General features: G+C 34.7%; 1 long non-coding RNA gene across 1 annotated transcript in view; it reads right to left on the reverse strand.

The window, feature by feature from the left end:
* LOC111087773 overlaps nt 1–5671 on the reverse strand; it is a 9233-nt gene extending 3562 nt beyond the window's left edge. Inside the window, exon 1 of the long non-coding RNA XR_002612417.1 lies at nt 5560–5671. This is a non-coding gene — a long non-coding RNA (uncharacterized LOC111087773). The remainder of the gene's footprint in view (nt 1–5559) is intronic.
* Between the last annotated feature and the right edge of the window lie 1636 nt (nt 5672–7307).

Raw genomic sequence — 7307 nt, forward strand, 5'->3', positions numbered from 1 at the left:
TGCTCTAAAGTTACTAGAACTTTCGAATAGTTGACTAAGCTCTAACATTAGAAGTCCTTATTGCTCTAAAGTTACTAGAACGTTCGAATAGTTGACTAAGCTCTAACATTAGAAGTCCTTATTGCTCTAAAGTTACTAGAACGTTCGAATAGTTGACTAAGATCTAACATTAGAAGTCACGGCTCTAAAGTTACTAGAACGTTCGAATAATTGACTAAGCTCTAACATTAGAAGTCACGGCTCTAAGGTTACTAGAACGTTCGAATAGTTGACTAAGCTCTAACATTAGAAGTCCTTATTGCTCTAAAGTTACTAGAACGTTCGAATAGCTGACTAAGATCTAACATTAGAAGTCACGGCTCTAAAGTTACTAGAACGTTCGAATAATTGACTAAGCTCTAACATTAGAAGTCACGGCTCTAAGGTTACTAGAACGTTCGAATAATTGACTAAGCTCTAACATTAGAAGTCCTTATTGCTCTAAGAGATGATAAAACGAGAGTCTAGTTTCTGTACTCGTAATTGCCAATAAAAACTTTATAAATCATATTATTAACTATATTAAGCCGAACGTCTCTTCCTCCCTGCACTTATCATACAAAGACATCTGTCTTATATACGTTCGTTGTTGTTTTTTTCTGAGTGATTTCTTGTACCCTTAATAACAACACCATACAAATTAAAGTGATTTTTAAAACACCCAAGTTCATTTTTTAGCATAAGACAGTAAGGTGGAAAATAAAATAATATTTTATTCAACATGCTGCATGTAAGGCAAAGAATTTTAAAATGTTTTACAAAAATATTAATCTATTTAATGTAAATCATTATTAATTTTACATAATCTAATTTTGACTGTTTATATACCAGTTAAACCTGCAATCTCTGTTCCAAACCAAGTAGTCGGCGCTGCGATAGGATCTGACGTCATCCTTGACTGTAACTTAGAATCACATCCTAAGTCTGTAGCTTATTGGGTCAGAGAAAAAGACGTCTACATCGTCATCTCCAACTCAAAATACAATACCAGCGAGACACCTAACGGACCTTACAAGACTCAGATGAAACTTCAAATTCGAAATCTGCAACCTGATGACTTTGGGACTTACCGCTGCTCAGCAAAGAATTCTCTAGGAGTTGCAAAAGGCAGTATTAAACTGTACGGTGAGTAATAACGTATTAAATTGTACGTTTAGTAGTAGCGTATTAAGCTGTACCGTTAATAATAACGTACCAAATTGTACGTTTCGTAATAACATGTTTAACGTACAGTTAGTAATAAATAATATATTATACTGTACAGTGGGTACTAATATACTAAACTGTACAGTGGGTGATAATATATTATACTGTACAGTGGGTAATAATATACTAAACTGTACAGTGGGTGATGATATATTATACTGTACAGTGGTTGATGATATATTATACTGTACAGTGGGTGATGACATATTATACTGTACAGTGGGTGATAATATATTATACTGTCCAGTGGGTGATGATATATTATACTGTACAGTGGGTATAATATATTATCACCCACTGTACATTATAATATATTATCACCCACTGTACAGTATAATATATTATCAACCACTGTACAGTATAATATATTATCAACCACTGTACAGTATAATATATTATCACCCACTGTACAGTATAATATATCATCAACCACTGTACAGTATAATATATTATCCATATGAACAGCGGAAGAGACTTTTAAACCACATGAACAACGGAAGAGACTTTTAAACCACATAAACAACGGAAGAGACTTTTAAACCACGTGAACAACGGAAGAGACTTTTAAACCACATAAACAGCGGAAGAGACTTTTAAACCACGTGAACAACGGAAGAGACTTTTAAACCACGTGAACAACGGAAGAGACTTTTAAACCACGTGAACAACGGAAGAGACTTTTAAACCACGTGAACAACGGAAAAATGTCTAAAGCACATAAACAGCGGAAGAGACTTTTAAACCACGTGAACAACGGAATAAACTTTTTTAAACATATGAACAACGGAAGAGACTTTTAAACCACATGAACAACGGAAGAGACTTTTAAACCACATGAACAACGGAAGAGACTTTTAAACCAATTGAACAACGGAAGAGACTTTTAAGACATATGAACAACGGAAGAGACTTTTAAAACATACGTTGCTTCAAAATTTACAAATTTCATGCCACCCTAGGCTCCTGTTCTTCATTTCTCAGCCCTGTAAGTTAAAAATGGTTCAGTTTCACTGAGCGGAGAATTGAGAAGTTAACATTTTTAACTAGTGATATCACTAAAATCATTATGACTCTAAAATTTTAACTAGTGATATCACTAAAATCATTATGACTCTAAAATTTTAACTAGTAATATAACTAAAATCATTATGACTCTAAAATTTTAACTAGTAATATCACTAAAATCATTATGACTCTTAGATTTTAACTAGTAATATAACTAAAATCATTATGACTCTTAGATTTTAACTAGTAATATCACTAAAATCACTATGACTCTTAGATTTTAACTAGTAATATCACTAAAATCATTATGACTCTTAGATTTTAACTAGTAATATCACTAAAATCATTATGACTCTTAGATTTTAACTAGTAATATCACTAAAATCATTATGACTCTTACATTTTAACTAGTAATAAAAAAATGCGTGGGCGAGGAAATTGCAAAATGTAAAACATAATAACGGCGAGAACTGGAAAGGGTTGTTGCTCGAAACTTTGCTTTTCGTGTTCACCAGTATAATTGTTTTAATTTGGTGAGATTTTCGCCATTACTATACTTACTAACATTTTAGCAGCCAATTTCTAACAATTACTGTACAACGTAGTCTGTACGATTACTGTACAACGTAATCTGTACGATTACTGTACAGCGTAGTCTGTACGATTACTGTACAACGTAATCTGTACGATTACTGTACAACGTAGTCTGTACGATTACTGTACAACGTAATCTGTACAAGTACTGTACAACGTAGTCTGTACGATTACTGTACAGCGTAGTCTGTACAAGTACTGTACAACGTAATCTGTACGATTACTGTACAACGTAATCTGTACAAGTACTGTACAACGTAATCTGTACGATTACTGTACAGCGTAGTCTGTACAATTACTGTACAACGTAGTCTGTACGATTACTGTACAACGTAATCTGTACTATTACTGTACAACGTAATCTGTACAAGTACTGTACAACGTAATCTGTACGATTACTGTACAGCGTAGTCTGTACAATTACTGTACAACGTAGTCTGTACGATTACTGTACAACGTAATCTGTACAAGTACTTTACAACGTAATCTGTACAATTACTGTACAACGTAATCTGTACAAGTACTTTACAACGTAATCTGTACAATTACTGTACAACGTAATCTGTACAATTACTGTACAAGAGCAAATAGTGTTTTCCGCGTGCTTATATGTCCAGATTTAGTTAATTCTTGATATTAAAATATTTACTTTATACGTAAAGTACTTAATAATAATAACAACAACAACAACAACAAGAGTAAATAGTGTTTTCTGCGTGCATATATGTCTAGTTTAATTAATTCTTGATATTAAAATATTTACTTTATATGTAAAGTACTTACTTGGAAACTTTTTTATTCTTCAAGTTCTTCTATAGACAATAAAATCCATATTTGTTTCATTATTTAATTTGAACTAGAACACACTTAAATCCATATATGTTTCATTGTTTAACTTGAACTAGAACACACTTAAATCCATATTTGTTTCATTGTTTAATTTGAACTAGAACACACTTAAATCCATATATGTTTCATTGTTTAACTTGAACTAGAACACACTTAAATCCATATTTGTTTCATTGTTTAACTTGAACTAGAACACACTTAAATCCATATTTGTTTCATTGTTTAACTTGAACTAGAACACACTTAAATCCATATTTGTTTCATTGTTTAACTTGAACTAGAACACACTTAAATCCATATTTGTTTCATTGTTTAACTTGAACTAGAACACACTTAAATCCATATTTGTTTCATTGTTTAACTTGAACTAGAACACACTTAAATCCATATTTGTTTCATTGTTTAACTTGAACTAGAACACACTAAAATCCATATATGTTTCTGTTCATTGACAGAACCACACATACCTTACTATCAGTTCCTGTTCATTATTATTATTATCCCAACTCTTTGATATTCATACTGTATGGTCGAGCGTGTCAATGGCTAGAGTGCCGGACTGCATGCCAATGGCTAGCGTGCCGGACTGTGTGTCAATGGCTAGCGTGCCGGATGTGTGTCAATGGCTAGCGTGCCGGACGTGTGTCAATGGCTAGCGTGCCGGACTGTGTGTCAATGGCTAGCGTACCGGACCGTGTGTCAATGGCTAGCGTGCCGGACTGTGTGTCAATGGCTAGCGTGCCGGACCGTGTGTCAATGGCTAGCGTACCGGACTGTGTGTCAATGGCTAGCGTGCCGGACTGTGTGCCAATGACTAACGTGTCGGACTGTGTGCCAATGACTAACGTGTCGGACTGTGTGTCAATGACTAGCGTGCCGGACTGTGTCAATGGCTAGATTGCCGGACTGTGTGTCAATGACTAGCGTGCCGGACTGTGTGTCAATGGCTAGAGTGCCGGACTGCATGCCAATGGCTAGCGTGCCGGACTGTGTGTCAATGACTAGCGTGCCGGACTGTGTGTCAGTGGCTAGCGTGCCGGACTGTGTGTCGATGGCTAGCGTGCCGGACTGTGTGCCAATGACTAACGTGTCGGACTGTGGATCTGCAGCGACCACGTTTGTAACCGCTAAGAAAAGAAAGAAATATCGCCCCATACTTTGAGACCTTGGATGGGTTGTAAGATTGAGAGATAAATCGTTGAGACAAAGGTCACCCAAGAAATCAAAGTTCAACATATATGCTGTAATGAACATCTCTTTGTCTGTAAGACATGGTCCAACCAAGAAGGTCACGTGAATCTGACGAAACTAATCCTGTATTGTTAGTGTTAAAGTTCCGGAGAAAAAGGCATGGATTTAAAACCCATTTCTACCTGAAAGCATTAATTTTTCTTTTTTTTTCGGTTTTTATGTGATTCACTAAAGTTTATTGAATCTTCGTGTTTTGTTATCCTGAATTAAACATTATGTAGCTTATTTTAAAGAAACATTTGTTATTACACAGTGTATATTCAAAAAATTCCTAATTGTTTAACAACATCAACAACAACAAAATCCTAATTGTGTAACAACATTAACAACAACAAAATCCTAATTGTGTAACAACATTAACAACAACAAAATCCTAATTGTGTAACAACATTAACAACAACAAATTCATAATTATGTAACAACATTAACAACAACAAAATCCTAATTGTGTAACAACATTAACAACAACAAAATCCTAATTGTGTAACAACATTAACAAAGTAACTATATTATACTTTTAATTGTATTCCTTGAACAACATAAGTACACACACAAACAACGTACTTTGTACTAACAGCTCCTCAAACAAATAATTGTATGATTATATTACTATACCTTTCTCTTTAGGCTTAGAGACCACGTTGTGGGAGTAACTATTCCACAGTTTTTCTGACTTTGGTTGTAGCGTATCCGGAGGATAAGGCTGGGGTGACGTCACGGGTGCCGGAATCTCTATAAAATAGAAGAACAGAGAATGATTAAATTTCCGTGCAAAAGCGTAAATAAAAAAGAAAGAAAGTTCCAGAACAATTCCATCGATAACACTTTTTCTGGCATACCAGAGTCACTCAAGTCCTATTCTTCATGATTTATGTTATTGAAATAATCAATTCAATTATTCTGTCTTAGACCAAGATCCGTAAGCTTGGATAAGACGACAGTCGACAGGTTCAGCTATGGAAACAATGCTATTTTTCTCTTAATAGGATAGATGCTCGACTTAAAACAAGTGAAACTTATTCAACTTATTGAAAAGTTCCATTTATAATTTAGTTTATATTCTGTCTGCTATAACATTTCGTTTGAAGTGAAATGGAACGACTGGTTAATCTTCTAAGACTATAAGCGAAATTTGCGGTTTTTCTCATCGGTTAGCGTAAAATTTTCAACAGTGTACAATAATCAGTACAACAGCCACATTGAAAGTGAAAGGCAAGAGGACGAACTTTAAACCAACGAGCTTTGAATTGTAACAAAACTAAAAGCGGTGATCAGGTGTTTAAGCTAACAGGTAATACTAGGTTACTGTTCTTGCTGATAACTGAGTACGTGAATATAAATAGAAATTATCACTTAGTAGCTGTGGCCTTTCTGTATTAAGCTATTTTTTTTAAAACTATAACACATTGGTGAAATTCTCTTTAATAAAGCAGGTCGGGCGTGCCCTAGCGGTTTTCGTGACCGGACCGTGGATCGAGGGTTCATGACCCATGACCCGTTCTCACAGAAACGTGCGCCTTTTGAGACGAAGGTGTTCTATAAGAGCAACGGGAAAAACCTCACTATTCGACTAGACAAAAAATGTACCCAAAGCTTTTTCGGTCGGTGCTATTAACAAGCTGTTTTCCCAATTCAAAATTAAGAAAACTTATGCCAATATAGCCCTAAAAATAGACGTGCTCACCATTTCTGGGAGTCAGCCACACAGCTTGTGTATTATTAAGATACCTGCATGTTAACGTACCTATTCATGGACTATTAATATTAGATAACCAACAAGTAAGTAGCCATTTGTTTCCAAAACGAAAACAATTACCTTGGAATTAAAATGAAAACAAATCAGAACTGAATACCTGTAGAACTTTAAACCTGCTTTAACACTAAGTTTTAGGTAGAGACTAACCGTTTATTTTGGATAGTGGAACGAGATTTATGTAATTAAGGTCGATCTTATTAAGAAGTCCTTAGAGGGGTACCGATTGTGGTTTCAATGCTTCGCCAGCTCTCAGCCTGTAAACTATTACTTTTAAAGACCTTCTTGGGGGACCTTTAACCCCTTTCTATGTTGACCTGATGAGTAATTTGTTATTGAAACGTTTTAAATCACCACAGGTGAATGAACTTGTTATCCTATCCAAAACAAACATTGGAATATTCCCATTTTATCTTGAAGAATAAAGGGGAAGCGCTCATGTTGGGGGTTTCTTATTGTGTTATTAATTTATTTGCATTCTACGTGTTTTCTTAGCATAAAAGAATATTTTAAAACAATTGCACTAAATAAATGTTACAATAAGGGATTACTGTTCTACTCAGTTAAGCCTATTATCACTAACCAATCAGTTTTCTTCTAATGTCTAATC

This window comes from Limulus polyphemus, unplaced genomic scaffold, assembly GCF_000517525.1.
Source record: "Limulus polyphemus unplaced genomic scaffold, Limulus_polyphemus-2.1.2 Scaffold2612, whole genome shotgun sequence".
Lineage (NCBI taxonomy): Eukaryota > Metazoa > Arthropoda > Merostomata > Xiphosura > Limulidae > Limulus > Limulus polyphemus.